This window comes from Aegilops tauschii, chromosome 2, assembly GCF_002575655.3.
Source record: "Aegilops tauschii subsp. strangulata cultivar AL8/78 chromosome 2, Aet v6.0, whole genome shotgun sequence".
Lineage (NCBI taxonomy): Eukaryota > Viridiplantae > Streptophyta > Magnoliopsida > Poales > Poaceae > Aegilops > Aegilops tauschii.
In genome coordinates this window covers 524,257,223-524,270,457 of record NC_053036.3, presented here as the reverse complement: position 1 = coordinate 524,270,457, position 13,235 = coordinate 524,257,223, and the positions used below count along the sequence as shown (strand labels likewise).

Sequence of the window (13,235 nt, the reverse complement as noted above, 5' to 3'; positions counted from 1 at the left end):
CATGCTTGACATTTTTCCTTGCGAGAAACGTCACCGGCCTTGCACCGCTGTGCATCCTGCCTTGGTAGGGTTTACTGTACGCATCATGCATATAGATGCAAATATGAAGAGTGCGTGTGGATACACTAAAGATAGAGCATGCTTCAGCTAATTATTAAGTACAGCTGACCACGGCGAAGTTTCATCACGTGATTTACTGCTTGTGTGCTGATCTGCTCGATCGGCACCGGGACAGAGGGGGTGATCACGATTGTATTTGCGGCATCACGCCCCACGTTGGCCCCGTCTCCTCGGCTCGTAAGTGTATTTACCTTTGCATCTCATCGGCAATACATGTTCATGGTTCCATGTGTTTAATCCATGCTTATTGCGGTTTGTGAGCTGTGCACGAGATAGCATTTGCCACCCGGGTTGTTAGTTCAGATCTGCTGCCTTTGATTTTATTTTATTTTTAGAAAAGGAGGAAGACCGCCGGCCTCTTTATTTCGGCAATGCATGCAGACACTTTATTAATTATTCATAAAGACTTTACAAAATAATGCTACATCAGCAAGTTTGAAGCCATCGTCTTGGCAACATATGTCGCTACTCATATCCACTTAATGAAGGGGTGCCGATAGCCACGAGATTTACAAATCTACAGTCCAGTGTCATGCTTTCAGCCGCGTCCTTTCACCGCCTGCGTATAACTATCTGAAGTGCTTCGCTGATCATCCCATGTTCCATGGCGCCAGGACCGGCAAACTGCAACAGTTTAAAGCACATCAGTAAATCAATATTGGCCTCCCATTAATGCTGCATCTCTATTGCCGGAACGAGCTTACTCCCAGACCTGAGCTCGTATCTTGAGAGCGAGGAGGCCGTCGGGCGTCGACGCGCGTGAAAGCTGAATAAAACTGTTGCTTATTGATGATTTGGTGCGGCATACAAGAGTATATAAGAGGGTACAAACCGACTTGGGGTAGGGGTACAAAACTGACTTGGACTAGAAGTCGTATACCATAATGACTACTCTAACATCCCCCCGCAGTATCAACGGCAGGCTCGACGACGTTGAGACTGAAACAGATATCTTGAAACGGCTTAGTAGGCAGTGCCTTGGTGAAAATGTCAGCAAACTGAGCCGTAGAGGGAACATGAAGCACCCGAACCTGACCAAGAGCAACCTTTTCACGAACAAAATGAATATCAATCTCAATATGCTTTGTGCGTCGGTGTTGAACTGGATTGCTGGTCATGTAGACTGCTGATATGTTGTCACAGTAGACAATAGTGGCCTGCTCAATAGGCCTGTGTAGCTCGGAGAGTAACTGCCGAATCCAGATTGTATCTGCAACGGCATGTGCCACAGCGCGATACTCAGCCTCGGCCGACGAACGTGAGACTGTAACCTGTCTTTTCGAAGACCAAGAAATCAAATTGTTACCAAGAAAAACACAAAAACCGGAAGTGGACCTTCGATTGTCAGGACAACCAGCCCAGTCTGCATCAGAGTATGCGGTAAGCGAGTTTGGAGAAGAATTATTGAGGTGGAGACCATGATTGAGAGTTCCTTTTAAATACTGAAGAATGCGTTTAACATGATTATAGTGAGGAACCCGGGGATCATGCATATAGAGACATGCTTGTTGAACAGCAAAAGAGATTTCAGGACGAGTAATGGTGAGATATTGGAGAGCACCTGTTAGGCTACGATAGAGAGTAGGATCGGAAAAGGGTTCACCGATAGCCGAAAGTTTAAAACTAGTATCGACAGGAGTGCGAGATGATTGACAGTCAAGCATACCAGCACGGTTAAGAAGATCAAGAATATACTGGCGTTGGGAAAGAAAAAGGCTGGAGGAATCTCGAACAACAGCAATGCCTAAGAAATGATGAAGGAGTCCTAGGTCAGTCATAGAAAATTCAGATCTAAGAAGAGAGACAATATGATCTAAGAACTTTTGAGAGGAGGCGGTAAGAATGATATCATCTACATAGAGAAGTAAATAGGCAGTGTCAGAAGTTTGATGATACACAAAAAGAGAGGTGTCGGAGAGAGATGGAGTGAAGCCTATTGTTTGAATGAAGGAGGAGAAGCGTTGAAACCAAGCTCGTGGGGCCTGTTTAAGACTGTAGGGAGATTTCTGAAGAAGACATACATGAGTTGGAAAGGATGGATTTTCAAAACCCAGAGGTTGCTGGCAGTAGACAGTTTCTTGAAGGGAACCATGGAGGAAAGCATTTTTAACATCAAGTTGGTGAATGGGCCATGAAGAGGAGACAGCAACACTAAGAACGGTGCGAATGGTGCTAGGTTTAACAACAGGAGAGAAGGTTTCTTCGTAATCACTTCCTTGTTGCTGAGAAAAGCCACGACAAACCCACCTGGCTTTATATCGTGAGAGGCTCCCATCGGAGTGGAACTTTTGGCGAAAAATCCATTTGCCAGAAACAATATTTGTATTGGGAGGACGAGGAACAAGTTGCCAGGTGTTGTTTTGAAGTAAAGCATTATATTCTTCTTGCATGGCAGCGGCCCAATTGGGATCAAGTAGAGCAGTTTTGTAATTCTTTGGAAGAGAAGTGAGAGATACGGAGGTATGAAGGTTTAGGCGGTCTTGGGGTTGATGAAATCCTGATTTGGCCCTAGTACGCATGCGATGATCATTAATCGGGGCTGCTGTAGGAATAGCACGAGGGGGTAAGGTGGGTACTGGTGAGTCCGGCGCAGCGGAAGAGTCAGACGAAGGAGTAGGGCTGGGTGGTGGAGTGGGAGCAGGGCTGGGTGGTGGAGTGGGAGTAGGGGCCGGGGGTGTTGGGGAGGGAGCAGGGGTCGGGGGTGTTGGGGACGTCTCCGGTGGGGTGAGTGTATGGTTGGGATTGGCTATGGTGGGTGTTAATGGTGGTGGTGATAAGTTGTGTTCGGCAGGTAGGGGAGTATATAGTTGGAAAGGACGGGGAGAGGGGGTGTTTGCGGAGCTAGGGGTGTTGGATGGTGTAGTAGTGCGTTGTGAGAAAGGAAAAATGTGCTCAGCAAACGTGACATGACGAGAGACATGAACGTGTCCGGTGTGAAGGTCGAGACAGCGATAGCCTTTGTGCTCGTCAAAGAAGCCGAGAAAAGCACATGGGATAGAGCGTGGTGACAATTTATTTGCAGAAGTGGCGTAGGCATTGGGAAAACAGAGACAGCCAAAAACACGAACCGCGGAGTAGTCGGGATGGGAAAGAAAGAGGGAATAATAGGGAGTAGTGTTGGGTTTAGTTTTAGAAGGTCGAATATTTAGAAGGAAGGTGGCCATGTGTAGGGCTTCAGCCCAAAACTTGGGAGGCATAGATGATTGAATGAGGAGAGTGCGAACTATATCATTGAGGGTGCGGAGAGAGCGTTCTGCTTTACCATTTTGAGGGGAGGTGTAGGGACATGAGAACCTAAGCAGGATGCCATGTTGTAAGAAGAAAGTATGATTTTTAATGTTATCAAACTCGCGACCATTGTCACATTGGATAAAGCGAATTGGGAGGAAGAAGTGAACAGACAAATAGCGTTGAAAATTAAGGAAAAGAGAATGGACCTCGGATTTGTTGCGTAGAGGAAAAGTCCAGACAAAGTGGGTGAAATCATCTAGGATAACAAGGTAGTATTTAAAACCCGAAACACTTGCAATGGGAGAGGTCCATAAATCACAATGTATTAATTCAAAGGGATAAGTGCTACAAGAACTAGCGGAACTAAAGGGAAGACGCACATGTTTGCCTAATTGACAAGACTCGCAAAACACAGAATTATGAGAGTCCCTATTACATGGTATGGTAAATTCACTAAGCATAGAAGCTAAGACGGCGGGGTTGGGATGGCCCAAGTGACGATGCCAGAGATCGACGGAGGCCAGCATGGATGTTGGAGGGGTGGCGGCAGGAACTCCATTAAGAGAATAAAGATCACCGGAGCTATTGAAGCGAGCGATCTCGGCCTTGGTCAGGTAATCCTTCACAGATAAACCAAAAGGGTCAAATTCAGCCGAAACTAGATTGTCGCAAGTAAATTGGCGAACAGAGATAAGATTTTTAATGAGGGTGGGTGCAACTAGAACATCGCGAAGTAAAAGAGGTTTGGTGGAAGAGGGAAGTTGAGCCTGGCCAACACAATATATAGGAATAGATGATCCATCTCCAAGGATAATGGAAGGGAAAGGAGATTTAGTGCAAGAAGATAACCAATTACTAGATGCAGACATATGACTAGAGGCCCCTGAATCAAAGATCCAATCCGTACCTGAGTTTCCTTGTGCAGCAAAGTTATTCATGGCCTGGAGAAAGGCAGCTTGATCCCAGCTCGGCGTCGCAGGTGAGGGTGGCGTCGGAAGCAGTGCCGGCGGATACGATGGTGAAGGCAGTAGAGCCGGCTGGGGAGTGTAGTAGGCATTGGCCGGCTGTGGTGGGGGTGGCGTCGGGAGCAGGGCCGGCTGAGGTGTGTAGTAGGCGCGGCCGTCGGTGCTGTAATGACCATAAGGAGCATACGTCGGGGTGGCGTGATAGGCATTGGCCGGCTGCCGGGGGTTGAGAACCCCGGGAGCACCAGTAGGCAGCCGAAGGCCGGGTTGCCAGGCACCTGAGTATGCCGGCGGAGCACCGAGGGTGGACGGAGCGGACCAGGGCATGGGCCATGCTTGAACAAGCCCCGTCCAAGGATCATGAGGAGGCCGCCATGCAACCGCAGATGGAGCACTGGTGGGTGGTGCAGGACTCGGTGCTGGTGATGTCGTAGGCGGAACCGAACGAGTCGACGGCGGCCTGTAGATAGGGTTTTTGCCGCGGTAGTTCGGACTAGGACGCCAGCCTGGGGGCGGTTGAACAGATGACGATGCGGACGGCCCGGCGGCAGGAGCCGGCCTGGAAGGCGGCGCTGGTGTAGACGACAGAGGAGGACGAGCCGCAGCATGAAAGACCTTGGGGCGAGAGTCCTTGCGAGCTTGTGTTTCCACCGCGAGTTGTAGCAAGGAATGAACTTCAGCGATGGTAGGAGGGGGCCGTATCATCGGTATGAACGAGGCTTGCTTGTCAAAGTCTTCGCTGAGGCCGACGACGACGATATTGATTAGCTGTGAGTCGCTAACTGTATCGCCGAGTTCGCGGAGCTCATCACCAATGGTCTTAACGCGCAGGCAGAACAGGTTCACCGGGGCGTCTCCTTGCACCATATTGCGAAGCTCGGTGTGGAGAGCGTTTTTCCGAGCGTCGGTGTTGCTTTGGAAGAGCTGACGGAGGGAGTGCCAGATGTTGACAGCGGTGGCGCCGTCGTGATCGAGCATGTTGAAGATCTCGGTGGTGATGCGGGTGTAGAACCACTGGACGATCGCGAGATCGTCTTTCAACCATTGCGGATCGTCGGGGCGGGGAAGACAGTTGGCGGCGACATGCGAGCGCAGGTTGCAGCGGCCGAGGTGGAGATCGAAGAGATGTCTCCAATGGTAGTAGTTGTGGGCGGCGAGATCAAGAACTATCGGGATGTAGAGGCTGACGTCGGAGATTGTGTCAGCAAGAGATATTGGTGCAGCGAGGATGGGTGCAGGGTAGTTTTGTGGAGCTATGGTGAGGGCCGAGAGAGAAGCGGCCGCGGCGTTGGCAGCCTTGGCGATGAGTGCGGCCCGGCGCTCGAAGTAGCCGGGCGGCGGCGGCGGCGGTGGCGTTGGCGGAGCCATACCCTAAACCCTGGGACCGGTATCTGATACCATGAAAGCTGAATAAAACTGTTGCTTATTGATGATTTGGTGCGGCATACAAGAGTATATAAGAGGGTGCAAACCGATTTAAGGTAGGGGTACAAAACTGACTTGGACTAGAAGTCGTATACCATAATGACTACTCTAACAGCACGGACGGAGAGCACGTCCAGGCAGAGACTCTTAATGGCATCAAACACTTGTGTCATGAGCAGCTCCTTCCACTGGCATTGCACCTCCAGGAGCACCTCTTTGTCCGTCACGGTGACGTTGACGACGCTGCTCAGGCCGTCGTCCTTGGTGAGCACCCTTTCCGCGTCGTCCCCGCCGACCTCCGGCGCCTTTCTCTTGGAACCAGCTAACACCTTCTTCCCAGGGACTTCATGGCATTTCCTCACAGCTATTCCGGCCGCCCTGTTGGATTCTAGCTCCTCCACCTTGTGCTCCAGTCCCTGAGATAGGCTATCGTTTCAGCTAGAATGGATGCCTTGTCCACCTGCAATCACAATTCAGAAAAAAATAAAGAAAAAGCGTACTCTTTTCAGTATGAAACACATATGTGTAGTAACTTTTTTCTTTTCTTTTTGTGGTGTGCGCACTGTTTTTTTTTCGAAAAAAGTGCACACACCACAAAAAGTAACAAAAGGTACACTTTACCTTGTGAATAGACGGGACCAACGACTTGAGAATCAGAAACATCTCGTTGAGCTTCTCCCGGCGCCTCCTCTCCGAAATGACATGGTTTTTGGTGTTGATGCTTTCCTGAGCTCTCGCAGTGTCGTCGCCACCATTATTTGCCCATGCGCCACTGGCTAAAGCTTTCTTCAGCAACTTCTGTGACTCCCCGTCGACCGGTGCAGCTACGCTTCGGCCGAGTCCCATGATCTCTTCCAAGCCGCAAAGCACGATGAGCTAAATGTGATAGCACCATCGGTGATCCCAACGGTGGCGGCAGGAGCTGGCAGTGCTTCCGGTGAAGACATGACCTCGAAAGACCCGCCCATGATCCAGTTTTCCTCGAGAGCCTCCACGTCCAGCTCGTCGCAGAGGCCGTAGAACTCGTTAATCTCCTTTGTGCTGTCGGACATGAACTCGACCTGCCCTAGCTCGAGTTCCCCGGGGATCACCACGGCCATGGTGTTGCGGTCGAGGTCTTCGAACACGATGTCGGCCTCCCCAGCATCGTCTGCCGATGGGTTGGAGTTCGGCTCCGCCGATTTCGAGCATGTCGTGAACTGTAGGTCCCAGAAAGATGTGTTGATCCAGTTCAACATGTCCCTGTCCTCCAAAACCTAGCAAATCGAGCAATAGCGCTTTGCTTTATTTTAACTTATATTCGAAGGAATTAATCAGTATAATAGCATTTCATTGGCGAAGAACTCAAACAACTATTTTTATCGATTGATTTGGTATTGTATCTTCATGACTTCGTGCGGGTGCCAAGCAAATGGTATAACCATTATTTTGCATTGGAGATTTTTATTTGTTGTTACAGAAATTTCACTCAGATGGTACAAAAACTTATGGAGAATCCGAGGTACAAAAATCTGACAACTTACTGCCATGGCACAAGACAAGGGTCTTGAAAACCTGTTGAGCCTAGGGCTCGAATGCAGGTCGTAGGCTGGGCGCGCATAGACAGTCGCGTGCCGCTAGCGGCAAATTTAACAAATTTGACCTATAGATGAAATCAAATCACAGAATAAACTGTCCGTAAAACTATTTCACGCGGCTGACCCATGGCGCCTAGCTCTCAGGCGCTGCACTAGTGCAACGCCTGGGAGCTAGGCGCTGCACTAGTGCAACGCCTAGGAGCTAGGCGCTACACTGTATAGTGTGGCGCCTAGCTCTCAGGCGCTGCACACTGACTTAGTAATTTTCTGATCACACGGGTGCGACGCTGGCCGTGTAACGCCTATCTGTGAGGCGTTGCACAGTGTAGTGTGACGCCTTCGTGTCGGACGTCACACAAAAAGGTCAGCCGCGTGAAATAGTTTCACGGATAGTTCATTCTGTGATTTGATTTCGTCTATAGGTCAAATTTGTCAAATTTGCCGCCGCTAGCCAACTGGTCAACGCACCCCACGCCCCCTTGACTAGTAGCGAAGCTAGGTGATACGAGTGTTTGGTTCACCTTCTGTCTGTCGAGGCAAATAGAGTGCCACTGATGACACATGCGAGTTGTTTATGCAACACTGCTATGGTAGCACGCTTCCTATGCTACAACACCTAGCTAATCTACAATTGGGATTAGGAATGGTGCCTAATTTTTCCCTTCGTGTCCCTCACCCTTAGAAAATGGAGCCGCAAACCCGAGCTGACAACGACGAGAGAAGGAGAGGTAGACTAGGAGAGCGGTGGTGGGCTGGTGGCTCTTCCATAATTGCAAGGCCCCTTCCATCTTCATCAAAATGCATATTGTGCGTGCCTTTGATTCGATTTCATGGCCTATGTTGCTGCAAGTCATGAAGAAGAGGGGTTTTGGTCCGAGGTGATGTTCTTTGGTTTCCTTGCTCCTTACCATGGCAAGTTCTAAGGTGTCGATCAACAGTAAACCGAGTGTAGGTAACCCTCTCTCCCCCTCTTGTTCCTTCTGGTCATGGATATTCTCAATGCTATGGTGGATAAAGGGAGTCTTCTGGAGTGTTTGAACCTTTAGATAGATGTGGTGTTCGTCACTGGCTATCGCTTTATCTGGATGATGTCGTGGTTTTCCTCAAACCAAAGGAAAGCGAGTTGTTGGCGACGAAGGAGATCTTGGTGCTATTTGGTGACGCTTCAGGTCTTGTGGATAATCTTCAGAAATGCGTATTCATAAATCTGATGTGAGGGAGTCGATTTGGATGTTCTCGCGGCTTCTCTTCCATGTCCAATGGCCTAATTTATGTGCACGTATTTGGCCTAATAGATGGGCGACTTGGAAGACCTTGTTGTTGTTCACGACTGACCGGCTGACATTAATCAAGGAGGTACTCATGTCTATTACTATTCACCACGTGTTGTTTCTTGATCTTCCTCCATGGGTGTTCAAGGCCATTACGAAGATTTGTTGAGGTTTTTACCGGAGAGGGTCCCAAGAGGTTAAGGGTGGTCACTGTTTGGTGGTATGGGAGCAGGTCTGCAAGCCTCTGCGGTTTGGCGGGCTCAGTGTTAGTCGTCTGGATTTCCTAAACAATGCTTTACATATGTGGTGGCTATGGCTTCATAGTACGAGTCTGATTAGGGTGTGGTCTGCCTTTCATGCTATTTCTAAGGAGGCCACGCAATTGTTCCTTGTTGCGACTAAGTACTCGATTGGAAAGAGCGATTGGGTGAGTTTCTGGCATAGCAGGTGGATCCAGGGGCGAAGTCCTTTTGATATTGCTCCCAACTTATACCCTTTCATCAAGGCTAAATGAGGGAAGAAGAGAATTGCGGCGGGAGCTTCGGAGTGCAATCAATGGATCAATTACATTTGTAGAAAATTTTCGCTAGGTGCGATCTTTGGTTTCATAGAATTTTGGTGGTTAGTCCAACAGGCGCCCTCTGTGAACAATGAGTCTGATTGTTTATAGGGGAGGCTGGCGGCAAATGGAGTTTACTAGGCCCATTCGGCCTTTTTTTCCAAGCACTAAACATATTGATTATGCTAAGTCTCTATGGACAAATGAGCCCCCCCCCCCCCCTCCGAGGAGCGGTTCTTCACTTGGTTGGTTATGCAAAATTGTTGTTGGACTATGAACCGCCTCATGAGGCAGGGATTGCAACATCCTTCTTGTTGCATGTTGTAGAGGTTGTGTTTGACCATTGATTAAAAAAATGAGATGTATGATATCTTTACTCCTCCTATGAAAGACTCAGTTGGTGATGATGGTGTGCTGTCATCCGTTATCTCTAATTATTAGATTTGCATATAACAACTATGAGGTAAGTTGTGGCCTTTTGCAACAATAGTCCACTTCTCTGCTTCAATTTGCAGAAAACCCGTTAGTATCTTGAAACCAACCACATCCCTCTCTCACCTCATCATAAAAGACCGAGAAATATATTTTTGACGGAAACAAAATATATTTTTAGTGACACATGTAATATGTATATCAAAATTAGAGTGTTTTGTTTCAAGTTTGTGAACAAATATTATTTTACTTTGGATCCGTTGCAAAGCACGGGCACATTGCTAGTAAAAATTATAACATTAGAAACTCCTTTCACTCACGAATTTGACAGTATGCTTTGTGTAAGATGTATGTCATATACTATTACTTTAACCTATGATTAAAGGTAACCTCGAAACTCGTATTAGACCCTATATATATGTGGATGGGGGGAGTATGTTGGTGTAGTGTCCATTTGCGAGGCAGTTCTGGTTTCGTTTCCTGCGTACCTTTTGGCTACAACAGTTGACACCTAATGTGGACGCCAAAGTCAGAGAATGATGGCGCTCGATGGATAGAAGAACTCCCCAGATTAGTGTTGATGAGATGGCAAAAATTATGAATACGGGTTTACGTAAGCTTTGGCTAGAGCGGAGTGCTGGAGTAATTGATGGAAAAGTATTGTCAGTGCAAAGAGTGATCGCGTTGGCGGCATAAGAACTTATGCTTTCGAAAAAGGCTAGGTAAGCAGCGACAGAGATTAGGAGTAGTAGTCCTAGATAGTGAGTGTGCTGGTGGTGGTTTCTGTGTCGTGTAACAAGTGCATGTTTTGTTACCATCATTTGCTTATAATTAAACACCTTTCCTTCTTAATGGAAATGACAGGCAACATTATTGTGTTGTTTGTCCTTGAAAGAAGACACCCTAAAAGAACGTAGCAGAGGCCTCAAACAAGGCCGACTTCCTCCGCATTTGTAAGCGCCAAAGGGAGGCAGGGAAAGAATGAAAGGAGGACAAACTTGTACTCCCTCCGTCCGAAAATTTTTGACTCAAACTTGTCTCTCAAATGAACGTATCTAGTACTAACTTGATGCTAGATACATCCATTTGAGGGACAAACTTTTTCGGACGGAGAAAGTACCAGAGTTGGCATGGCAGCTTGAGTGAGTCATTTGGAGATCAGGGCTCTAGTGAGGATGAAATTTTATTAAAAAAATCAAAATAATATTTACAAGTTTCTGAATAAAATAAATAGATGTATATATAGATCTAGTTTACATGCGGTAGCATTTGATTAATAAAGATGCATGTGAGCTAGAATGCTACACAAGCAGACAGTGTGTGGATTTGGAAATACTAGTACATCTATTATTTGCTATATTTAGATCCACATATTTGTGTTTGTTGTCTACCCACGTGTGCAAAGATATATTGAATGGAAATATACAGTTATTATTCCGTTCATTTTTAAACAAAACTGAATTTCATCTGTTTGACGGGACAAAAACTCACAATATCCGCCGTCCCGAGCTCAAGCACACCACCCATCAAGGGAATGCAGGCGACTGTCTGAAAAAGTGTGACCCTTGGGGTCAGAAACCTGAACGGTATCCACAGGTGATACGGTGCACCACGTAATGCGCTAGCTAACCTGGATAGACGCCGTCTGATTTAACCGGCAGGTAGCATGGGCACCATACGTACACAGTGGACCATGATATATATTAGTCAAGATCCAAAATATATAGCTCGGGTACAGATTAGTCAGATAGTATTGGAGAGTGAGGCCTGAGAGACACTCGTGCGGTGCAATTACACGTACCTTTGCTAAGAGCGCTCTTTGGAAAGTTTTGGTGTCTGCGCACGGAGCATTGCACAGCCAAACATGCTCGTTGCTTGCAAAACTTCTGCCTGGCAACCTGACCATAGCAAACACTTCAGCCTACAGTAGAATAATCTTATCAAGATAAGATGCTAACTAGTACTACTGTAGGTGCACAAGCATCGGTCCTTGTGGATATGATTATGGATCAGAGGAGTTGTTCATGAGGTACATACCCTTGGCCAGGGCGGAAGGCGTAACCCATGCAGACGATGTAGTACCATTCGGCGTCCCCGAGGTCCTCCGGCGACAGCGCGGCGGCCGGACGCCTCGCCCGGTGGTCGCACTGGCCGGAGAGGAGGGACTCGTAGAGCTCCCTCAGCTGCTCGCTCCTCTGCAGGACGAGCTGGTCGGGGGTGAGGTCCGCTGAGCTGGTGACCTTCCTCGTCTTTATCTCGCCGTTGTAGAACCCGTCCTTCCACGTCAGAACCCTACGGAGTAAAATCGTTAGACGAAAGAAAACGGCTTTGTTCCGGACAAAGTTGAAAAGTATTACAACTAGCTCGAGTGATCATCAATCGGATGGATTCCGTATATTAATTTTTACCCTGGACGGCTGGCCGAAATGGACTAGAATATGGCGTAGCTCCAGTTGATGCTCCTCACAGCAGCAGCCAGCTGGTTGCTGAATTGCTTCCCGGCCGGCGGCAGTAGGGTAGGTTCTTCCTGGCTCGGATGAACTATTGGCAGCGCCATTACAACACTATTTCCTTCCTTCATATGCATGCATGCAAACGAGGTGAAGTTAGAGCGAGCAAGGAAGCAAAAATAAACAAATCAATGAAGCTATAGCTCCGTTTCTTGTGTTTATAGTAAGCATGATGCATCTTCTTAGCTAATTTAGTCCATGCAAGCTGAAATCTCTTTGCTCTGTTGCACTGGTGCTAATTAAGGAACTTGGCGGCAGATTTTCTCAACCAAGATCATAAAGAACAAACTAGATCGAAAGCTGGAACAGACCAACAAGGTAAGACATATTTAAGCTAGCTAGCCATGAGTGGAGGAGAAACTTCCAACTAAACTAAAGGCAGTTAAAGGTTTACTTGAGCTATGGAGGCCAAGAAGCTCAGATGCCAACCTGTCGTCCGGGGAGGAAGATGGAGCCGCTATATATGCAATGTACCAAGAATCCAGGGCATTATATAGATCTGTCCTTGCAGCAGACGAGCAACGAGTGAGTGCGACGCAACATCAAAGTACTGTCCGGCACCAACGTACAATTAGGCCCATCACTTTCTAGCCAGTGTAGTGCCTGCTTGGTTTTCTCGCTGCTTAGTAAAACTGGACTGAGATGCACGAAATCCTCACCGATGTCTGTTTGACGGTGAGGTGACGGGGCAAGTCATTTGTAGGGCCAATAGGCACACAATGATCGACGTCGACGACGCCTGAGGAAACACGGTGAGCATCACTGCCAATGCAATTGTTAAAATAAATCCGAGGCATACCATCGCTCATTCAAGGAGACCAAACAATTACATGAGCATGACACCGAGATTTGTTAACGAGGTTCACCATTATGGCTACATCCCCGGGGCCTGACTATGGGCGCTCCTCCCCGTGACACCGTCACAATACCGCACACCGGCCACCCGGGCGCCGGCACATGCCGCCGGCTCCCCCTTGCGCGCCTGTGCTATTATGTTGGCATATGTTACATCGTGTGTCTACCCCCGCTATATATGAGAGGCCTAGGATACAAGTGTCCTATCACTAGTAGAAAACAGGGCTTTCGTTCGGGCCTGGCCAGCCCATTAGTTCCGGTTCCGCACGAACCGGGACCCATGGGGTGCA

General features: G+C 48.1%; 1 pseudogene; it reads right to left on the bottom strand.

Moving 5' to 3' along the window:
* Positions 1 to 444: 444 nt before the first annotated feature.
* LOC109734907 (anthocyanin regulatory R-S protein-like) lies at positions 445 to 12,149 on the bottom strand (annotated as a pseudogene).
* Positions 12,150 to 13,235: the final 1,086 nt, after the last annotated feature.